This window comes from Monodelphis domestica, chromosome 3 (assembly GCF_027887165.1).
Source record: "Monodelphis domestica isolate mMonDom1 chromosome 3, mMonDom1.pri, whole genome shotgun sequence".
NCBI lineage: Eukaryota > Metazoa > Chordata > Mammalia > Didelphimorphia > Didelphidae > Monodelphis > Monodelphis domestica.
The window spans coordinates 506,017,625-506,041,021 of NC_077229.1; the positions used below are offsets into that span (position 1 = coordinate 506,017,625).

The window sequence follows — 23,397 nt, forward strand, 5'->3', positions numbered from 1 at the left end:
CACAATCCCCTCTCGATGCACGCACTGTCAGTCTGGTCTGGCCCTGAGCTGAACTGCTTGGGCTGACGTCAGCTGGCGACTAAGGCAGCATTCCTAAACAGTTCAGACAAACCCACTGGTGGGAAGCTTAGAAAGCCCTCAGCTGTAGTGAAGAAAGCAAAGGCTTGGCTGGAAGCCAAAAAACTGAGCTCAGCATTTTGTAATGCACTTCCTTTTTACTTAACAGCTTGCATAATGCCTTTAACCCTTCATTTACCTAACTATTTTACTATTAACCCTTTCTTCAGTAACTTTAATTCAATTAATGCACCACAACTGCCCAATGTCTAATTGATTTCTGATGTCACTTCAGAGAAACCTTTAATACACGTGCTACTTCAACTGTATTTTTAAAAAGCAGTTACACCTTTCAGCAAAAAAAGGGAAACGAAGACACCCAATCATAATGCAAAATCATAAACACACAAAAAATTGGAGATTATGCCAACTGTCAGGAGTTAAAGAATACTGAAGCCCTTTATAAATAATGCCAGAGGTTGATGTGGGGGGAAAAAAACCTTTTCAAACTACATTTCAATATTCATTCAACCAAATATTCCATGGACATTAACAAAACTGAATTTTGGGAAGAATAATATATCCAGTTCTAGAAAAATTCTATTTTTTCTTCATTAAGAATCTCTTTGAAGAGGCAACTAGGTGAATATTCTCTAGCTGTGTGACCTTGGGGTAAGTCATGTAAGTCCTAATGCCTAACCCTTAAGTTCTTCTACCTTAGAATCAATATTAATTCTAAGACAATAAGGAAAATTTTTTTTAAAACCTAAAAATTGAAGATTTTTTCCATGCAATTACTTACATTCCTCTATTTCAAAACCTCTGCAACCATATAGTTCTTTCTGAATACTGACTTCTACAAAGAATTCAAACTTTGCTTTCATTATTTTTAGTCTTTCTAGAAAATAAATGTTAAATTGGGGCTGGTTGTTATCCTCTTTACAGACAAATTCACCTTTTAAATGCCTGAAAGACAAATGAGGAATTGAAATTTTAAAAAAGTATCCATTCTGGCATTTGATATTCCCTTTTAAAAGCTTTTCTACACTAAGGGAGGCAGAGAATGTGGGGTGAATAATTTTGCTTTGGAGTTGGATAATCTAGGTTCAAATGGCCACTTTTGATTCTTCCTATCCATATGACCTTGGGCAAGTCACAACTTTCCTGAGCTTCAGGATTATTTGTAAAATGAGGGATGTCAACTAAATGATTTCTAAAGTCCTTTCAGCTCTAGATCTAGCATCCTATATGAATCACCTACCATGCCAGGGTCCATGTCATTTATTTAATTTAAATATACAAGTCATCTGAGTACATTTACATCATTAAAAAAAACCCAAAAACATTCCTATGAGTAGCATTTGCCTTAATCATTTTTAAAATTGGTTTCCATTTAAACTAAATTTATTACAGCACATTTGAAAATTACAGTTTGAAAGACCTTCACAGGATAAATCTAGTTCATATTCCAGTTGTTGGCAAAAAGATGCAAAATCTAAATTCTCATTTCACACATGAAACACAAAGATGAGGAATCAAATTTAAAAACCTCTAACCAAAAAATAGCTGGAAAATAAGTTCCTATCATTTATGCAATAACTCTAAAAGCACAATGGATAACTGTAAAAGTAAAGCATAAGAATTTTGATTTATCATTTTTAGTATTTTCCAAGCAGGCAAGTTAAGCTCACAAGTTGATTATATTCAGGTTCATCCTTTCTCTTTTTCATTACAATCAGGACTACAGATCAGGCACAACTTATAAATGTTTACAAACACTAGATTTCAATTATTATCACAAATGATTAATATTGGGTGGAAATGCTGAATTCAAATTTTGCTGGGTTCTTAAATGTAATAGAAAAAAATGAAAAATATTAAGTCTAAAAAATGAATATCCAATTGTTATTTCTTGAAGACATTTTAATTTTAGGAAGAGCTATTCCCAGGACCATTTAACAGACTCTGGATACTTTAGTGTACCTAACCATGACAAAAATTATAATAGCTAACATTTACATTAGTGCTTCTAAGGTTTGTAAAGTGCTTTGCATATATTATCTCATAACAAGCCTGGGAGATAAATTATATCATCCCCATTTTATAAATAAGAAAATTAAGGTATACAGAAGAGATTTACCCATTATCTCAGTTAACTAGTAAAGATCTAAGTCAGGAGTCAAAACGAGGTCTTCCTGATTCCAGGTCCAGCACCCTATACACTACTGTTGCTGTTCTAGGTAGCAGATGGTCAATGTTCAAGATGTTACTAGTTCTTTGGTACTCAAAAGATAATTCTGCATAGATACAGTGTAAAATATAATGGCCAGTCTGCCAGGCCCATGATAAAGTCATATTTTAAAACTTTAATTTCTATGCCTTATGCTTTTTCTTCCTCATCACATATTTTCTTCAACCTCATTTCTATCCCTAAAACTTTATTGAAAATATAGTAACATCAGCTTTGTTAATCTCTTTGCAGTGTTTATTGACTACTGACCATTGGCCCTCACTGGATAGTCTTTCATCCCTTGGTTTAAGAGACAACAACACACTATCCTGATTCTTCTCTATTTCAAAGCTTTTCTTTTATTTCCTTCAGGGATCCTTAAGGTCAACACCACCTCCTGTCTCCCTCAAGTCATTCTAGATTTTTGGCTCATTTCATTGCATCAGTTCAGAAAGGTCTTCTCAATTTCCTCTGAAACTGTGGCATAATTTCTTTTTTTTTTTGCCCCAACCAAACAATTGCTTTATCATCATTGTATTCTTAATGTAACTTAAAATATGCACAGAAAGATTTTCCAAGTTTTTGTTTTCAAAAGGAATTGGATTTTTTGGCCAAAGTGAGTTACTTCTAAGTGAACAAATTCTTCCCCAGCTACATCTTTTCTGAGTTTCCAAGGCTCAGGCAGAAGGTCACTAATAAGGGATGGCATCCATTTGGGCCTATCATTTGGCCGCTTCAAAATGCTTTTTCTCCTTTTCAGACTCTACCCCCTTTTGCTCAGAGACAGGTAAGGAAGGAAAGCACTGGCAGCAGGTTATATGCTCTGAGATGGGATTAGCATCCACCAAGACTTCAATCTCCATGGAATTATTGCTTGTATTGTGGAAGTTTACCATTTACCAAGGCTGTGATGATGTTGGTCTTGCAATGACAAGCAGCTACAGTTCCTGCTAAAAAATGTCATCCATTAGCTTCACAGTGTTACTTCCATGCATGAAGCCACATAAAGTACAACTGAAAGGTCCCACCAGATTGATTAAACCAGACTGGCTTTAGCTGATAGTATAAGGCTCTGGGTTAGGAGCAGGCGGAATGATATCAGTGTTCTTCCCCTTGGTGTTCATATGTTCCAGCTTTTGAGCTTCATCTCTCTCTGCCCTGCTCTTCCTATTCCTTTTGGATCGACACCAAAGGAGAGAACTCAAGCACTTTGTCCCCATTCATCAAGAAGAGAGGCACATACTAGAGTGCTACCTTATTGGTCTCTTACACCTTTTAGGATATTTTCCAACATTACAGTGACCTGGACTTTTACTGTGTGCTTTGAGTTGTAAGTAATCACAGCACTGACATGAGTCACTTCTCCAATGTTCACAGAGGACAGGAAATCTGTGTGTTCCACCTTGGCCAAGGCAGTCACACTGGTCTCCACAATCTGGCTCTTATAATATCAGAAACCAATAATAGCCTCAACCTCTTCAATCATTTTCAAAATCATCTCTCTGTGAAAATTGCCTGCAATGTTAACATCACCTGGGCACATTATTCTTGTTTTTCTAAGTGTCTAGATGTTGTAGTCCTTCAGTAAAATGGAAGTTCTTTGAAGGAAGGAACTCTTTCCTTTTTGGCTTTGTATCCTCAGTGCCTCATATAGCTTAGGTATTGTCAAAACTGGGAGGAAATAAAAACAGCAATATAATACTGGGAATTTCCATTTCATAATTTCTTATGTCTAAACAACCTTATTATATGTACATTCTGAAAGTTATATAGCCATTTTGGAGGATAACCTCCAAAGGATGATCCTGAGAGATTTGTTGTGGGGAGATTTCTTTCAGGAAGTGACTAGTATATGCTTTCAATTTTTACTTTGTCTTTTGATTCTATGAAATCAGGGGAGTTTTAACCTTTTTTATTAATTGATTTTTTTAAACATATGACTTTTAAATGATTTCTTCTTGATCTCTTTCTCAAGTCATTTGTTTTTCCTCTGAGATAATATTCTCTTTTTCAATTTTTTTTTATTTGACTATTTCTTGTACCATGGAGTCATTAGCTTCTATTTAGTAAAATCTAATGTTCAGGGCTTTTTCTCCTGGGCAAAGTTTTGTACTATTTTTTTGAAGCTATTATCTTTCCAGTTCTTTTTTCCCACAATTTTTGTTGCTTTTACCATTCTTTTCCCTTTTTTTGCTCCTACTTGATTTAAAAAAAATTTACCTTTGACTCAGCATTACCACTACTAAGCATGTATGTAAAAGAGATTTTAAAAAAGAAAAAGGGCCAATTTGTGCAAAAATATTTATAGCAGTTATTTTTGTAGTAGCAAAGAATTGTAAATCAAGACAATTACTATTGATGGGCTATTGGGTAATGGCCAAAAACATTGTAGCATATATTTGTGATAGAATACTACTATTGTGTTATACAAAATGATGAGCAGGATGCTTTCAGACAAACCTGGGAAGATTTACATGAACTCATGCAAAGTGAGCAGAACTACCAGGATATTATACATAGAAATAGCAATGTTATAGTGATGATCAATTGTGAAAGACTTGGCTATTTTGATTAAGACATTGATCTAAAAGGATTCCAGAGAAATCTTGATGAAATAATCCTATCTACATCCAGAGAGATGAACTGATGAACTATGAATGCAAACTGGATTATATTTCTTTTACTTTATTTTTCTTGTGGTTTTGTGTGTGTGTGTGTTTTCTTTGACAACATGACTAATATGGAAATACATTTTGCTTGACCTCATTTGTTTGCCTTCTCAAAGAAGGGAATAGGACATGAGGGAGGGAGAGATTTTGGAACTAAAAATCTTTTAAAAATCTATGTTAATATTATTGGGCTCAAAGGAATAATGAACTGGAGGAATTCCATGTGAACTGGAATGACCTCCAGGAATTCATACAACGTGAAAGGAGCAGAACCAGGAGAATATTATACACAGAGACTGATACACTGTGGTACAATTGAATGTAATGGACTTCTCCAATAGTGGCAATGCAGAGATCCAGAACAACTAAGAGGGATCCATGAGAAAGAACACTATCCATGTTCAGAGGAAAAACTGTGGGAGTAGAAACCCAGAAGAAAAACAACTGCTTGATTACATGAGTCAATGAGGATATGGTTGGGGATGTAGACTCTAAATGATCATTCTTAGTGCAAACATCAACAACGGAAATCGTTTTTGATCAAGAACACATGTAAAACCCAGTGGAATTGCAGGTCAGCTAAGGGAAAGGGTGGGGGGGAGGGGAGGGAAAGAATATGATTCTTATAACCAAGGAAAAATGTTCTAAATTGACTACAAATAAATTTTTCAAAAAAAATTTTTGTTAAAAAACTTTAATGAAATTGGGGAACATATAACAAAAGTATATTTTTAAAAATAAAAAGCATGCTATCATTAGACTAATCAAGGATACAATATTTATACTCTAATACAGAGAGATGATACATGTGTCCTCTCGGAATTCTATCACCTTCAAGTACCATAGTAGATAATTAGAAGAGGTACCATAGTTCTATTATGTTTTGATTATTTTAAAAGAATGAAAAGTGAAGGGACAGAAGCAGCTAAGTGGCTCCATGAATAGAAAGCAACACTTGGAGACAGAAGGGACTGATTTCAAATACAACCTCCCAAAACATTCTGGCTGTGGGACCCTGGACAAGTTACTTAACCACAATTACCTATCCCTTAGCACTCTTCTGCTTTGGTATTTATTCTATAATGGAAGGTCAGAGTTTTGTTTTGTTTTGTTTTTAAGTGAAGGGTTTAGGAACATACTGATTGGAAGAAGAAGAAGGATAAAGAAATCATCTCTCAAAACTGTGGTGGGCAACTATTTCCCATCAATAAAATAAATAAAAAGCATATCAGGTATGCATCTAAAAAACAACTAGAAAACCAAGAAATTAAAAACCTCCAATTAAATGCCAAAATAGAAATCCTGAAAAATCAAAGAAGGGTTGCACAAAACTGAGAGTAAAAGAGATTAATGAATAAAAAAATAGGAAATGGTTTTCAAAAATAAAATAGAAAAGCTGTCAGTTAAATTGTTTTTTACACAAAAAAACAAATGAGCAGTTTTAAAAATGACAAAGATGAATTCACAACCAATGAAGAAATAAAAGAAATTATTAAAAGTATTACTTTTGATGAAATATTACTATGCTGACAAAAATCATGAGCAAGTAGATTTTAGAAAATCTTAGTGAGACTTGCATAAAATAATAGAGTGAAACAAGCAGAACCAAGAGTACTGTACATAATAAAGGTAATAATGTTTAAAGAGTACCTTAATGGCTAAGCTATTTTGAGTTATATGATCATTCAAACTAAATACAAAGAACTTGTGAAAGAAAATGCTATCCCACCTCCAGAGAAAGAACAGAGATGTAGCAGTGCGTATTATATTGTTCCACGTATCTTTTTATACAAATGTTGGCTTTTTCTAATGCAGGGTTGGCAAGGAAGAAGGAAAACAACTCATAATTCAAAATGTAACAAATGACTACTATGTATTTCTTTAAAATAACAAAAATTTGCAATTTCAAGCAAGATCTAAATTAACAATCTTTATTCAGAAAATAGGGATGAAGTTGGGTAAAGAAGGGAAGGAGAGCAGGAGGAAATAAATGTTCAGATGTGATGATCTCTATCTCTGCATTATTATGAGCATCTTAGAAATGTCCTTTACACAAATTGTAAAGAAGCTATTTTGAAGGGTGTGACGGAAATCTTTGAATAGAAACTGCAGGCCATGAAACAGCATTGTTTCATCATTACCTTGCCTAAAAAATCTGAATAAATAATTAAGTTTTTGAAAAAGTATTATTTCACCCTATTACATTCCAATAAAATTGACAACCTAAATTAAATTGGTTAATATATACAAAGATATAAAAGTTCAGATTAACAGAATAAGAAAGACAACTTAAGTAACTCAATCTTAGAAAAAGAAATTGAATAAATATACTCCTGAAGAAAAAAATTATAAGCAAATGCTACCAAACATTGAAATAACAATTAATTCCAATATTACATAAACTGTTCTTATAATGGGAAAATGGGTCCTACCAAATTCCTTCTTCAAATACACTCTTGATGTCAGGTAGAGTCAAAATAAAGAAACAAAACTATAAACCAATATTCCTAAAATATATATATTGATGCAAAAAGTTTAATGCACCATTCTTATTTTTTAAAAAACTAGAAACTAGAGAAATAAATATATCTTTTCCTTAAAATAAATTGTATCTACAAGGATACATGTAAAACCCAGTGGAATTGCCGGTCAGCTACTGGAAGGGGTGGGGGGAGGAGAGGGAGGGAAAGAATATTATTATTGTAACCAAGGAATAATGTTCTAAATTGACTAAATAAAATTTTCAAAAAATAAAAAATAAAATAAATAAAAAACAAATTGTATCTAAAACCAAAAGCCAGCATTATTATGAGATAAACTAGAAATCTTTCCATTAAGATCAATGATAAAGAATATCCATTAGCACTAAAATAAATAAATAAAGAGAAATTGAAAAAATAAACATAGGCAAAGATATAACAAAATTTTTATTTTCTGTGAGTATATTTTACCCTTGAGAGTCAACTATAACTTGATAAAACTTCAGGAAAGTTGCAGGAATTCAGCAGAAAGAAACAAAGAAAAATTCCATTTAAGATAACAGTGAACAGTATAAAATACTTGGGAATCTACCTGCCAAGGTGCGTAAAAGAAACTATTTGAACACGATTATAAAACACTCTTCATATAACACAAAAAATTCATCCCAACTAAAAAATTGGAAAAATATTAATTGCTCATAAGTAGCTGAGTCAATATATAATGGAAATGATCATGCCTAAATTATTTATTTATTCAATTCCATGCCAAACAAAGTATGAAATGATTTTTAAGAGCTAGAAAAAAATAACAAAATTCATCCAGAAAAAAAGAAAAAGGCTATAAATCTCAAAGGAAAAAATGTGGAAGGAGTCTGTTGTTTAAGAAATAGGGGTTCATCAGGTGAATGGATTAGGTATATGATATACCTAATGAGCAACAGTAAATGAGTGTTTATCAATCCAAAAACACGAGCCATTAGAACAAGAACTCACTACTCCATAAAATTTGTTGGGTAACCTAAAGTCTTATTGATCAACATCTCATACCATTTAGCAAAGTAAACCCTATAAGTGCATATGACTTGGACATAATTATGAACAAATTAGAGGACCAAAGAAGAAATTACCTGTCAGATATATGGTGGGGAAGAGTTTATGACCAAAAGAGACAGGTTCACAATCAGTAAAAAGGACATTTTGATGACAAAAAATTTTAAAATTTTGCCCAAAATGGACTGAATGCAGCTAAAATTAGAAGAGAAATGGGTAAATAGGGGGAAATTTATTGTATATTTCTTCAATAAAGGCCCCATTTCTAAGCCATAAAAAGAGCTGATTCAAATTCATAACTATAAGGACCATTAAGGATATGATAGAATCAGAAAAAATAAATTCAAACTATTAATAGCCATAAAAAATGCTCTAAGTCACTAATAATTAAATACAAATTAAAGCAACTCTGAGTTTCTATCCAACATTCATCATTTGGCTGACAAAAAAAAAGGAAAATCATAAATTCTGGAAGTGTTATAGCTAAACGGGTATATTAATGCACTCTGCTGATACAGGCATTCTGGAAAGCAATTATAAACTATGCCCAAAAACTATTAAACTTTGACCAACTGATATCACTATTAAACCTATAACTCAGAAATGCCCATCAACTAGAAAATAGCTGACAGACATTATGTGCAAAAAGGCATTGAATGTGATAGAAAACTATTGGGCTGCAAGAAACAAGAACTAGGAAGGTTTCAGAGAAACCTGGAAGACTTATATGAACTGATGCAGAGTAAAGCAAACCATACTAACAGTATTTTTATAATTAAAGCAATATTGGTAAATACAAGCAACTTTAAAAAACTTAGGATGTTTAAAAAACTTAAAAAACCATGCAATGACTAATCACAACTGCAAAGAACTCATGATCAAAAATATTCCCCAAATCCTGATGGAGAGGTGATGGCCTCAAGAGTACAGATTGAAACTTTTTTTTTTAGCATGGCCAATGTGGGAATTTTTTTTTCACTAAAAATATATGTTTCTTCCTTTGCTTTTTCAGTGGCTGAAAGGAGAGAGGGAAGAAGAAAAGGCCAATTTTCATTTTAAAAATAAAATTTAATTTAAAATCAAAAAAGTAATCACTTATATAACTAAAGTAAATATCAAATTATTTAAATATACTTCTACATTTATGCTGGATGTGTTTTTTCAGTAAAGATTCAACCAATGGTCAGTCTCAGAAGCCTCATTACCAGTTTATCTAATTCAGTGGGGTTGGTAAGTATTTGAAAGAAAGAATTCTCATGCCGTAGGGAAGAAATGCTTCACCATACTCAAAACCAATCTTTGCATAACTAATTAAGCAGTAGTGTTAGTGTATTCTAGAAAAAGTAGAAGAGAATCCCATTTTTTCCCCAGTCTAAAAGACAGAAGGAAACCAAGGAACATGAAGACACCCAAACTAGTCTATTCTGTAATGTCTTATTCAGGAATCTAACCATCCAAGTATCACACAAGAACCTAATATCTACAACTATAGAAAGAAGCAAAATGTAAAATTAAAGGTTTTTCCATTAAGATATCTCTAATTTATGGACGCTAACTGGTTTGATTACTGAACTGAATTTCGTTGTTTCAAACGTTTATTGAATTGTTTTGTTTTGTTTTTTCCCTTTTCTATTCTGGGCTTTTTTTGGAGGAGGGGGCTACAAGTAGAGGGGGATGAGTGAGTGGAATGCCACACAAGTCAATCTCCAATAGCCCTTTGAATGCTCAAGGTCATTCTTCCTTTTCTCACCAGTGAGCACCTAGCAACACTAGTCCACAAAACCCCTTGTCTCTCCACCTAAATTCCCTCAGGGAAAGTTATGTTCACTGTTAAATAGGAACCTTATAGTGCATTCTTCCCTAGTGAACCTAGTTGTCACAAGGGAAATGAGCCTATGGTCTCCAAGGGACAATTGGAACCAGAACAGGGTAGCTAGGGCTATTCAACTCTTTAGCCACACAGTGGGGACCCAACAGATGTTACTTATTGCTTAAATTCTCAGCTACCCAGATTTCAGCAAGTACTTTTCCCCCACTAAGACAAGCATAAAGAAGGCAGGAAAAAAGGCAAAGGGAGTACTAATATAACTTTCTATTGTTTCTAGTCTTTTCTAAAGAGCCCCTACCCTCTCTTGGTGCTTTGAGTGAACAAAGCTTTTTTTGTTGCTAGCAGCTGGCTTCACTGCTTTTCTTAGGTTCACACAACTTTGGAAACTTCATGTCACATCAGAAGTAGTAACAATTTTTAAATATAAAATGTTAAAAATCATGTTAACAAAAATAGCAGTTCTTTCTCTTTGGAGTAAGATATTTAATCAAATCACTTCTATGCTGGTTTCTTTTATGGATGGTCTTCATAGAGGCAGAATGGCATAGTTGATAAAGAGATAACCTCAGGAGGATCTGAGTTCAAATCCTTCGTTGGCCAAGTCACAATTCCTTAGTGGCCCAGACTATTCTCTAAGATTACAAATTTTCTAACTACAGTTGAAAATCTGCATTGGTTGAGGAAGTTTCATCATCCCCTGTACTAAAAAATCACAGGTAATATATGTGTACGTATATATGTATATGTAAACACACATATACCATTGAGCTAAATATAATTCAGTGGATAGAGAACTGTACCTAAAGTTAGAAAAACCTGGGTTTAAAGATGACCTGAGATATTTACTAGCTATGAGATTACTGGATAAGTCATTTAACCTATAGTTTGTCTTCATCCACTAAAAAGGAAATAGCAAACCACTCCTATCATCTTTGCTGAGAAAACCCCACGAACAGTGTGAGGTCATGAAGAGGGAGGTATAACTGAATACATACATACAGACATATATATAAATACATAATGCAAATATACATGTTTATATTTCTTTTGATTTAAATCAAATATATGTCTTTAAATCCAATAAATTATGAATTTTCCTTATAAAGATTTTAATAATTTTCCTAGGAAAGATATTGTCACATTGATATTTAATTCATAATTAAAAAATCAGAATGTTTCACTTTAGCATATACTACATTATATAAAATAATTTTATATATATGTTTCTACTGTATTTTATTTAAATCCAAATTATTTCTCCAAACCCAATGACTTTATTAACAAGTTATAATCTAGTTATTTCTCCAAATCTGATGTCTTTTCCCATTTTAATACTTTTTTTATTTTAATACTTTTTTCCCTAGAAAAAGTTATCTTTTGACATTTATAATTCAAAAATCAGAGAAATGTATTTTATTTTTAGCATCCATCCATTATATCTGGTGTGGGAGGGACTATCTGGACTTCCTCAATTCTTTCAGTTAGATCAATATGCCCCATTCACTCTGGATTGACATCTCTTGTAGAATTTTACTCCATTAGAACATTATACACAGAGACGGATACACTGTGGCACAATCGAATGTAATGGACTTCTCTACTAATAGCAATGCAATGACCCAGGATAATTCTGAGGGACTTATGAGGAAGATGCTATCCACATCCAGAGGAAGAACTGTGGGAGCAGAAACACAGAAGAAAAACAACTGCTTGATCACATGGGTCAATGGGGATACTGACTGGGGATGTAGACTCTAAGCGATCACCCTAATGAAAATATTAATAGTATGGAAATAGGTCTTGATCAATGACACATGTAAAATCCAATGGAATTGCTCGTTGAATACAGGAGGGGGTGGGAGGAGGGGAGGGAAAGAACATGAATCATGTAACCATGAAAAAAATATTCTTAATTAAACTTTTTTTTTAAATCCTTACCTTCCGTCTTGGAGTCAATACTGTGTATTGGCTCCAAGGCAGAAGAGTGGTAAGGGTAGGCAATGGGGGTCAAGTGACTTGCCCAGGGTCACACAGCTAAGAATTAAACTTTTTTTAAAAAGAATTTTACCCCATGGTCTCCTACCTTTCTCTGAATCTTTAAAAATATGTTTAGACCAAATTTAGTATACATTTAACACTATATTTACTATTCTCTCCTCTTCTATCACAAATTCTAAGATGGAAAGGTAACTTTCTCCCAAGGTTCTCACACTTAATACTCCAGATAAAATTGAAAATAACTGAGCCAGACTAATTACATGCTGCATTTGGGATAACTAAAATTCATTTTACTTGTTGATTTCTCTATCCATGCAAAAGCATTCTGACTTACTGTAAAATTTTATAATAATATTACTATTATCTTTGAGGTAAAAGAGGGAAGCAAAATAGACCTTTGATTTCATCAGTGTAGAATCCCTAGTGTAGAAATTCCCTCTACTGGTGCAGATCAGCAACTAATTTGTAATTTATAGTCCTGATGAGTTTCCTAAGAGCTCTGATTGCCCACAATCACACAATTAGTATGGTTTAAACCAGTAGTTTAACTGGAGCCCAAGTCTGTACTAACACCAAAGCCAGGATATATTATTGCTTTGATATTCTTTTTTGCTTGCAAAGAAAACTGACCAGGCTGCTATTTCATTGTAGGGAAAAATAATTCTGAAGAATATCAATACAAAATAGAACAAAAAAATTATCTATCTGGAAAACAAATTAGGATCAAGAGGGGGGAAAAGCCAAAATAGATATCTATACACTGAAGCTCATGCACTTAAACTTGAAAGAATCCCTTAAGCACTCACTTAGCACCTATTTATTCTTTCTCTACAGGCAATTCTGACATGCTTGGTTATTTTATTTAAAGTTCACCAAAACCAGGAAGTAGTCTATTATAAGGATGGATGGCTATTAAGATGTAATATTATTAAACAAACTTGATTTGGTAGTAGTTTTGTTGAACTTCCTCTTCTTGCCCTTTCTTTTATATAATCTTTGTTAGTAGTAGTAGTCTCTCGGTAACCGAGGATGACGATTGTCTTTGTGCGTTTTCATCTATGGAGGATAGATAAGTGTGCACAAAGACACTTGTGCATGAAGGAGATTTAAGCAGAAAAGTCGATGCACAGAGACAGTTGCCCTCTCTCAGCTTTGGAAGCCTGGGTCCAGTGGCATGAAAAAATCGTTACACCTGGAGACTTCCTCAGCTGCATTGGATGGCCATGTTGTCTTTTGTGCTCCAACACACCCTAAGCACTCCACAGTGCTTTGCTGCGTCGCCCTCTCAGCCATTGAACCTTCTTGTTGGTTTCTTCTGTCTGTTCCGCCGAAGCAGTCTTCACATGCTGGGTGAGCAAAGCCCTAGTTCACCAGGGGTCTATGACCCGATGGCTACCCTCATAAGGTTTAGCCGGCCTGTTGAAGCCGTTGCCCGGGGTGTGGCCGCTGCCGCATGCTAGCAGCTACTGGGAGCCACAAGTGAGAGCTGGGTGTCAGGTGAGGGTCAGAGGCTGGAGAGCTGCCCTAGGAGGGCACGACAAGCCCTCCATACCAGAGATATTACCCCTCCCTGAGCACCCCATACACCCCAGATATCCTGTGATATAGGTAGTATTGCTATTATTGTGTCTAATTTAGAGGACACTAAAGCCCTAGACCCACTCTTAACAGTATAATTTTAAATAATCCCACACAATGAGTCAATTGATCCAAACAATGTGAAGGGGTATTTTACAATTCACAGGTAACTTGATTTTATTACACTGACTGAACTCAGAATTTTTTGATAAGAATTAAAGTCCTGGTATTACCATGTAATAGCTGTAAAATCTTGGAGCAAGTCACAACTGAGGCAAAACTAGTTTTTTCTTCTGTAAAATAGGGGTAAGGGAGGAATAGTATCTCTGGTATGGAGGGCTTGTGCCCTCTTAGGGCAGCTCTCCAGCCTCTGACCCTCACCTGACACCCAGCTCTCACTTGTGGCTCCCAGTAGCTGTTAGCATGCGGCAGCGGCCACACCCCGGGCAACGGCTTCAACAGGCCGGCTAAACCTTGTGAGGGTAGCCATCGGGTTGTCGTGGACCCCTGGTGAACTAGGGCTTTGCTCACCCAGCATGTGAAGACTGCTTCGGCGGAACAGACAGAAGAAACCAACAAGAAGGTTCAACAGCTGAGAGGGTGACGCAGCAAAGCACTGTGGAGTGCTCAGGGCGTGTTGGAGCACAAAGGACAACACAGCCATCCAATGCAGCTGAGGAAGTCTCCAGGTGTAACGACTTTTCATGACATTGGACCCAGGCTTCCAAAGCTGAGAGAGGGCAACTGTCTCTGTGCATCAATGTTCCCACTTAAACAAAGTGTCTTTGTGCACACTCATTTATGAAAATGCACAAAGACATGTCATTCTCGGTTACTGGGAGACTACTACCATTTGCATTGTTACAAAAGGATAAATCTCTAATGAGGGAAAAGAGAAAGGGATATATTTGGAAATTCATGCAATACAAATCAATGAAAGTAAGATGAAAATTATTTAAAAAGAAATTAGAAGTAACATATTAGAAAAGAGCTGATACAGAGAGATACACCGTGAGCACAAGTAACTACTCTCCAACAAGGGACTAGACATAAAAATTACAAAAAGCAGACAAAAATTCAAAAAAAGGTTTAGAAACTAGAGGCTATTTGGATTAGGAACAAACAGTTCTAAAGAATATATCACAATGGAGTAAGATACCTAATGTTCAGAATAACTTTCACCAAGAAAACTTGAAGTTTCAAGTTGTAGTAAGTTATCTACATAAAACAGGTGCCATTATATATTATACTTAGTAAGTGAGGGGAATATACAATACATTTTAGAATAACTTCCATGTAAAATAAAAGTACATTTTAAAATTTTAGGACTCAAGAGAATATGGAGCTATCCAAAATTACTCTTTCCTGAGTATTCAAAATAAATAAGGTTTTATTCTTTATTTATTTAAATAATCAGGTGAAACACACAACATCTCATGCAAAAGTTCCACAAAAGAAATTAGGTTTTTCAAATCTGGCTTAGATGACCAAGTATGATGGTGTGATGTTCTCCGCTTATTCCTTCACTGTTTTTTTTTTTTGAAAGACCAATAATTCTCAAATTTTCTTGCTGACCTGTTTTCAAGAAAGATCAGCTGCCTAACCTTAAGCCTCTAGGATTTTTCCAATTTTGCCATCTTTTGATTCTGTTCTGATAGTCATTGTTCCTTCTACTTAACTTTTTCAAAGTATACATATCTTGAATGAGATTTTCCACCATTTGTTCTAGACAGTTGATTTTCACCATTCATTACCAATAACAGTAATATAAACAGCAGTCCTACCCCTTAAGGCAGTGCTTTGAAAGGCTTTTTTTTAGTAGCAAGGTGATAAAGTGTATTCACTATACTTTTTTCTTTGAAAGCTAATTTCTAAAGAAATGCAAATTAAAGCACTTTTCAGTTTTCACCTCACACCTAGCAGACTGGCAAAGGCTATATAAGAGGAAAATAATAAATATTGGAGGAGCTGCAAGAAAACAGGTAAGACTTTTGTGCTATTTAGAAAGTTGTGCTTGGGTCCAGCTGTACTAGAAAAACATTGAAATCATCACTAGAAAGTTACCCAACTGTGCACACATACCTTTTTTTATACCATCACAACTAGGCCTGCACTTCAAAGAAATCAAGGAAACAGGGAAAAAATGTGTATGTGCATGTGTGTTTATTACAGCTCTTTCATGTCAACTAAAAATTGGAAATTAATGAGTTGTCTTCCTATTGGGGGAATGGCTAAACAAACTGTGATATAAAGAATGCTATGCCTTAAGAAATTATGAAATTGACAATTTAAGAGGAAAATGGAAAGAACTTTATGCATTGATGTATGACAAAGTGAGTAAAACTGGGAGAGCAATGTACACAACAATATTACATAAGTATATTATTTACCACTGTGCAGTGGTACTGCTCTGAATTAAAACTCAAACACTGAACTACACAAAAAGGAAAGGTGAAAATACACTAACTATATCATCTTGCTACTAAAAAAAAGTATTTCAATACACTGCCTTAATAAGCATAAGAATGCTATTTATATTACTGTTATAGGGAATGATTAGAGAGTACTTATTGAACAAATATAAGTGCCTGAGATTTAAAGTGGACAGCATTTGTATTTTTAAACCATTGTGTTCATAAGACATATGCTGTATAATAATTCAGGATTTTAAAAACAGAACTAATTTCCATCCTTATTTCTTCCTTATTTTACTGGCCCAACAGATCACTAGGGCCACATAAAGACACAGTGGAGTGAGGGGTAAGGGGAATATTAAGAACTTACTATGTACTAAGTACTATATGCTTCTTTACAAACAAAAGGTTGATGGCAACACTGCATTACGCTAATCTATTGGTGCCATTTTCCCAACAGCATGTGCTGTTCTGTCTCTGTGTCACCTTATGGTAATTCTCAAAATATTTCAAATTTGTTCATTATTATTATGTCTATTATGGTGATGTGTAATCAGTGATCTTTGATGTTACTAACATAATTGTGTTGGGGTGCCACAAACCTTAATAAAAGATTGATAACTTACTTTAAAAAAAAAGAAAAAAGAAAGAGGGGGGTGGGGATAAAGAATTTGTTCCAAATAACACTTTGGGGCACTTCTTCATGAATTACAATAATTTTCCCCGTATTAAAATCCTAAGAAAATGAAGAAAGATGCTAATTCTTTTCACCTTTATAATTATAATAACTAATCCTAAAAAAGAAACCTTTGAAGAACATAATAAGGAATTCAAAAGATGCCATATACCTTCCCAATGCTGAACTAAGATACATAAAGAGGGAAAAAATGAAGAGCAGATAAAAGGCTGTGTTGCAGCAAACAAAAGTGGAAAAAAGACATGCAAATCATTCTCCTGCTGTAGAATGTTTCCAGGAAATACAAATAATGGCATATTTTCAGGGAAGTAGGAAAAGGAATAAGCATTTATTAAGCATTTACTATGTACCACGTATTATACAAAACCCTTTAATAATAAAAATGCCTCATTTTATATATTCCACTAGAGAAGAACTCCATATTAGCTCAAAGACCTGCTTTTTGTTTGTTTCCAGACCAAATGATACTTGTGAATGTTCTCATATTAAGGTTAAAATATATAAGACACTCTGACTCCTATATATTCCAAATCAAGAATATATGGGGGTCACAAATATCCTCCCTCCCAAATTAACCTGCATTTAACTAATTTGTATTTATTCACTTTATATTTACATATTATATATTTTTATGTGTACTTCTCATCGTCCCCAGTAGAATATCTGCTCTTTTTGAATAGGGGTTGTTTTATATTTTTTTTGTACTTGTATGCAGAGAGAAGGCACTTCATATATGTAGGGACTTTGTTTTGGTTTTTTCTTTTTTCAGTGGGTATAGGTAGGTCATATGGAAAAATATAAATGCTTGTAAGCTGAAAAATATTTTTTTAATTAAGAAAGAAGTATAAGCCCTCCCTTCAGAGAATGGGCTTACTTAACCAGAATGTCACTAGATAAGGTTTTAGGTGTCCCTGAAGATAGCAGGAGTGCTTAAGTCCCACTGATGCAAAAATGCCTGCTAGGGAGTAGATGAGACTACATACAGGCATGGATTAGCTGAATGTAATACATGCTTGTGAATATCAGGAAACATTACCAGTCTTGTATAGCAGCAGAGGCATGACTTGCCCCTCCAAAAGTTTTCCATGGTCACATTTCCTGTATGTGCAACCTTCTGTGAATATTCTATGGCTATACATATTGTCCCTATGTATACCCCAATGTGATTTGTATGCAAATCTATTTGTCACATGAGGGTGTGCAATTTGTGGTAGGATGAACTCAAAGTTTGTTGGGGAAATGTTCTGTTGTAATTTTATTATAGTTATATCATAAATGTTTTTGTTGTAAAAAAATTTGATTGCTCACAAGCTCTTGTCATTTCCCTCTTTTCATGGTTGAACTGAAAAATGGTTTTATCTGCAAGAAAAACACAATGTAAGACAGTGTTCAAATGTGGCAAATAGAAAGAAAGTTTCCTTGAGAATGTTTCAGAAAGTATACCTTTTAGAATTCAGTAAGGGTACATGGAGAGATAAATCAAAAATTAATTGGAAATTAAACAATATGATTCTCGAAAGCTGGCTAGTTAAAGAACAAATCATAGAAACAATTAATAACTTCATTGAAGAAAATGACAATGGTGAGACAACCTTTCAAAACCTATGGGATGCAGCCAAAGCAGTACTCAGGGGGAAATTTATATCCTTGAGTTCATATGTAAACAAATTAAGAAGGGCAAAGGGCAATGAATTGGGCATGCAAATTAAAAAACTAGAAAGTGAACAAATTAAAAATCCTCAGATGAAGACTAAATTAGAGATCCTAAAAATCAAAGGAGAAATCAATAAAATTGAAAGTCAAAGAACTATTGATTTAATAAACAAGACTAGAACCTGGTACTTTGAAAAAAACAAATAAAAATAGACAAAGTACTAGTCAGTCTAATTAAAAAAAAGAAAGGAAAAAAAAAACAAATTGCCAGTATCCAAGATGAAAAGGGAGACCTCACCTCTAATGAAGAGGAAATTAAGGCAATCATTAAAAACTATTATGCCCAATTATATGGCAACAAATATGGCAATATAGGTGATATGGATGAATACTTACAAAAATATAAATTGCCTAGACTAACAGAGGAAGAAACAAATTACCTAAACAACCCCATATCAGAAAAAGACATTAAACAAGCCATCAAAGAACTCCCTAAGAAAAAAACCCCAGGTCCAGATGGATTCACAAATGAATTCTATCAAACATTCAAAGAACAACTGATCCCAATATCATACAAACTATTTGACAGAATAAGCCAAGAAGGGGTTCTACCAAATTCTTTTTACGACACAAACACGGTACTGATCCCAAGCCAGGCAGGTTAAAAACAGAGAAAGAAAACTATAGGCCAATCTCCCTAATGAATATAGATGCAAAAACCTTAAATAGGATACTAGCAAAAAGACTTCTGCAAATCATCACAAGGGTTATCCACTATGATCAGGTAGGATTCATACCAGGAATGCAAAGATGGGTCAATATTAGGAAAACCATCCACATAATTGACCACATCAACAAGCAAACCAACAAGAACCACATGATTATCTCAATAGATGCAGAAAAAGCATTTGATAAAATACAACACCCATTCCTACTAAAAACACTAGAAAGCATAGGAATAGAAGGGTCATTCCTAAAAATAATAAACAGTATATATCTAAAACCATCAGCTAATATCATCTGCAATGGGGATAAACTAAATCCATTCCCATTAAGATCAGGAGTGAAACAAGGATGCCCATTATCACCTCTATTATTTGACATTGTATTAGAAACACTAACAGTAGCAATTAGAGAAGAAAAAGAAATTGAAGGCATCAAAATAGGCAAGGAGGAGACCAAATTATCGCTCTTTGCAGATGACATGATGGTCTACTTAAAGAATCCTAGAGACTCAACCAAAAAGCTAATCGAAATAATCAACAACTTTAGCAAAGTTGCAGGATACAAAATAAACCCACATAAGTCATCAGCATTTCTATATATCTCCAACCCAGTTCAGCAGCAAGAATTAAAAAGAGAAATTCCATTTAAAGTCACCAGAAACAATATAAAATACTTAGGAATCTATCTGCTGAGACAAACACAGGAACTATATGAACACAACTACAAAACACTCTCCACACAATTAAAACTAGATCTAAACAATTGGAAAAACATTGATTGCTCATGGGTGGGATGAGCTAACATAATAAAAATGACCATCCTACCCAAACTTATCTATCTGTTTAGTGCCATACCCATTGAACTACCAAAAAACTATTCTACTGAATTAGAGAAAACCATAACAAAGTTCATTTGGAAGGATAAAGGATCAAGGATATCCAGGGAAATAATGAAAAAAAAAATACAAAGGAAGTGGCCTTGCAGTCCAAGATCTCAAACTATATTACAAAGCAGCGGTCCTCAAAACAATTTGGTACTGGCTAAGAGACAGAAAGGAGGATCACTGGAATAGACTTGGGGTAAATGACCTCAGTCAGACAGTCTTTGACAAACCCAAAGACCCCAGCTTTTGGGACAAAAATCCAGTATTTGATAAAAACTGCTGGGAAAATTGGAAGACAGTATGGGAGAGATCAGGTTTGGATCAACATCTCACACCCTACACCAAGATAAACTCAGAATGGGTGAATGACTTGAATATAAAGAAGGAAACTATAAGTAAATTAGGCAAACACAGAATAGTATACATGTCAGACATTTGGGAAGGGAAAGATTTTAAAACCAAGCAAGACTTAGAAAGAGTCACAAAATGTAAAATAAATAATTTTGACTACATCAAATTTAAAAGTTTTTGTACAAACAAAACCAATGTAACTAAAATTAGAAGGGAGGCAACAAATTGGGAAACAATCTTCATAACAAAAACCTCTGACAAAGGTTTAATTACTCAAATTTATAAAGAGCTAAATCAGTTGTACAAAAAAATCAAGCCATTCTCCAATAGATAAATGGGCAAGGGATATGAATAGGCAGTTTTCAGATAAAGAAATCAAAACTATTAATAAGCACATGAAGAAGTGTTCTAAATCTCTTATAATCCAAGAGATGCAAATCAAAACAACTCTGAGGTATCACCTCACACCTAGCAGATTGGCTAACATGACAGCAAAGGAAAGTAATGAATGCTGGAGGGGATGTGGCAAAGTAGGGACATTAATTCATTGCTGGTGGGGTTATGAATTGATCCAACCATTCTGGAGGGCAATTTGGAACTATGCCCAAAGGGCAATAAAAGACTGTCTGCCCTTTGATCCAGTCATACATAGCACTGCTCTGTTTGTACCCCAAAGAGATAATGAGGGAAAAGACTTGTACAAGAATATTTGTAGCTGCGCTCTTTGTGGTGGCAAAAATTGGAAAATGAGGGGATACCCTTCAATTGGGGAATGGTTGAACAAATTGAGGTATATGTTGGTGATGGAATACTATTGTGCTGAAAGGAATAATAAAGTGGAGGAATTCCATGGAGTCTGGAACAACCTCCAGGAAGTGATGCAGAGTGAAAGGAGCAGAATCAGGAGAACATTGTACACAGAGACTGAGACACTGTGGTACAATAGAACGTAATGGACTTCTCCATTAATGGCAATGCAGTGACCCTGAACAATCTTCAGGGATCTATGAGAAAAAACACTATCCTCAAGCAGAGGACAAACTGTGGGAGTAAAAACACCGAGGAAATACAACTGCTTGACTACAGGGGTGGAGGGGATATGATTGAGGAGAGATGCTAAATGAGCACCTAACAACAAGGAAATGGGTTCAGAGCAAGGACACATGTGATGCCCAGTGGAATCGTGCATTGGCTAGGGGAGGGGTGGGGGGGAGTGGAGAAAATGATCTCTGTTTCCAACGAATAATGTATGAAAATGACCAAATAAAATAATGTTTAAAAACAAAAAAAAATTCAGTATCCCCAAAATGTTCTGAAGACATAAACAATGCAGCTTGAAGATTCATGATGTACCATGTCCTCTTTCCTCCATGCTTCTCATTTCTAATCAGTATGACACACTACCCTAGGAAATCAGCAGAATTGGGGCTATGTCTATTAGTAAGCAAGTTAATATTTCCAGATCTTTACTTGCCACAGAACAAAAAGATATGAAACTGAGATTGAAAAAGCAGTCTAGAAGTAAAACCAAATTTTGAGCAGTACTAGAAACCCTAAATGTTCAGCTAATTACAAAACTGTTGATCTGTATTTCTGCATCCTCCTAATCATAAATTATGTTTCTGTAAGTTTGGCAGGTAACCAGCGAACCCACTACAATCTCATAAGACACCAACAAGTTTTAGCTCTGCTGAATTGAACTGACTACACAAACTAGATCATAGGTCAACTAGCTGGAAACCTGATTGGATAAGCAAGGATCTCAAATGACTAGCTAAAGAAAATAAGATCTCACTCAGATCAGAAATAAAAATCAATACCTTGTTCCTACAGATCTTTTCCAATACTTGAAAAAAAAGGAAATAATCATGGGCTTAATAATCAAGTAATTAACTAAGACTCTTTAGAAGTGTATGAGTACTAGCGTTCTCTCAACTTTCTACACACTATCACTAGGAACAAGAAGAAACAGCTCTGTGCCCTAATCTTCTGTACCAATGAACAGACTGCCTACACCCAGTCATTGCTCCATTGAGGTAAAGGATGCTCCTTCTCCAAATTTCACAAAAGCATGGATGCCTGTAAAGAAACTTAAAGACACCCTAAGGCTGGTTGGCTTATTTGTTTTTACCTTATGAAAAGGAAGTAGATTGTCAAACCTTCATTGTCTGCTTTTAAGATTTTCCAGGTATCTTCCATACACATCAAGCAAAAGATAATATAATAGCATATTATAGTTAGGAAATAAGAAAATTTGCTCCCAACTTTTTGCTTCTTTCTTCAGTATTTTTAAACCTCTTAAAACTATTTTCACAATAAAAGAAACCACTAAAGCAGTTTTAAAGCACAACAAAAATAGAAAGGAATCAGAAAAATAAAAGGGAGGAGAATTCTATTAAAATATACTTACCTATATGTGTCTACATTGGCATTAAAATCAAATTCTGACTCCCAAATTAGTGCCATTTTCATCAACCAGCAGATGTCACCATTCAGGTCATCACATGGCCTGAACCTCCTCTAGACAGAAGAATGCCACCTAGACAATAAACCAAATCTTTCTTGACAAGAGAAAAGATGAAAGGTGGGAGATGCAGAGGGAAGAGAAAAATCTGGTATTTTCTCAGTCACACTATCAAACCCAGCTTTTATCAAGTAAGATTCAAGAGTTTCTTTCAATTAGAAATATTTCTTTTATTCCATGCTTTGTTCTAAGAGACTTTGGAGAACTGTGAATTCTTTAATCAACAGCTTGCTTTCAGTTTTTTTTTTCATTAACTCCT

The 23,397-nt window shown here is 34.5% G+C and overlaps 1 protein-coding gene and 1 pseudogene across 1 annotated transcript in view; both read right to left on the minus strand.

Moving 5' to 3' along the window:
- ZSWIM6 (zinc finger SWIM-type containing 6) overlaps positions 1–23,397 on the minus strand; it is a 219,356-nt gene that overhangs the window by 117,775 nt on the left and 78,184 nt on the right. The window lies entirely within an intron of this gene.
- Positions 1–23,397, minus strand: part of LOC130458539 (cytosolic acyl coenzyme A thioester hydrolase-like) — a 98,726-nt pseudogene continuing 75,329 nt past the window's right edge.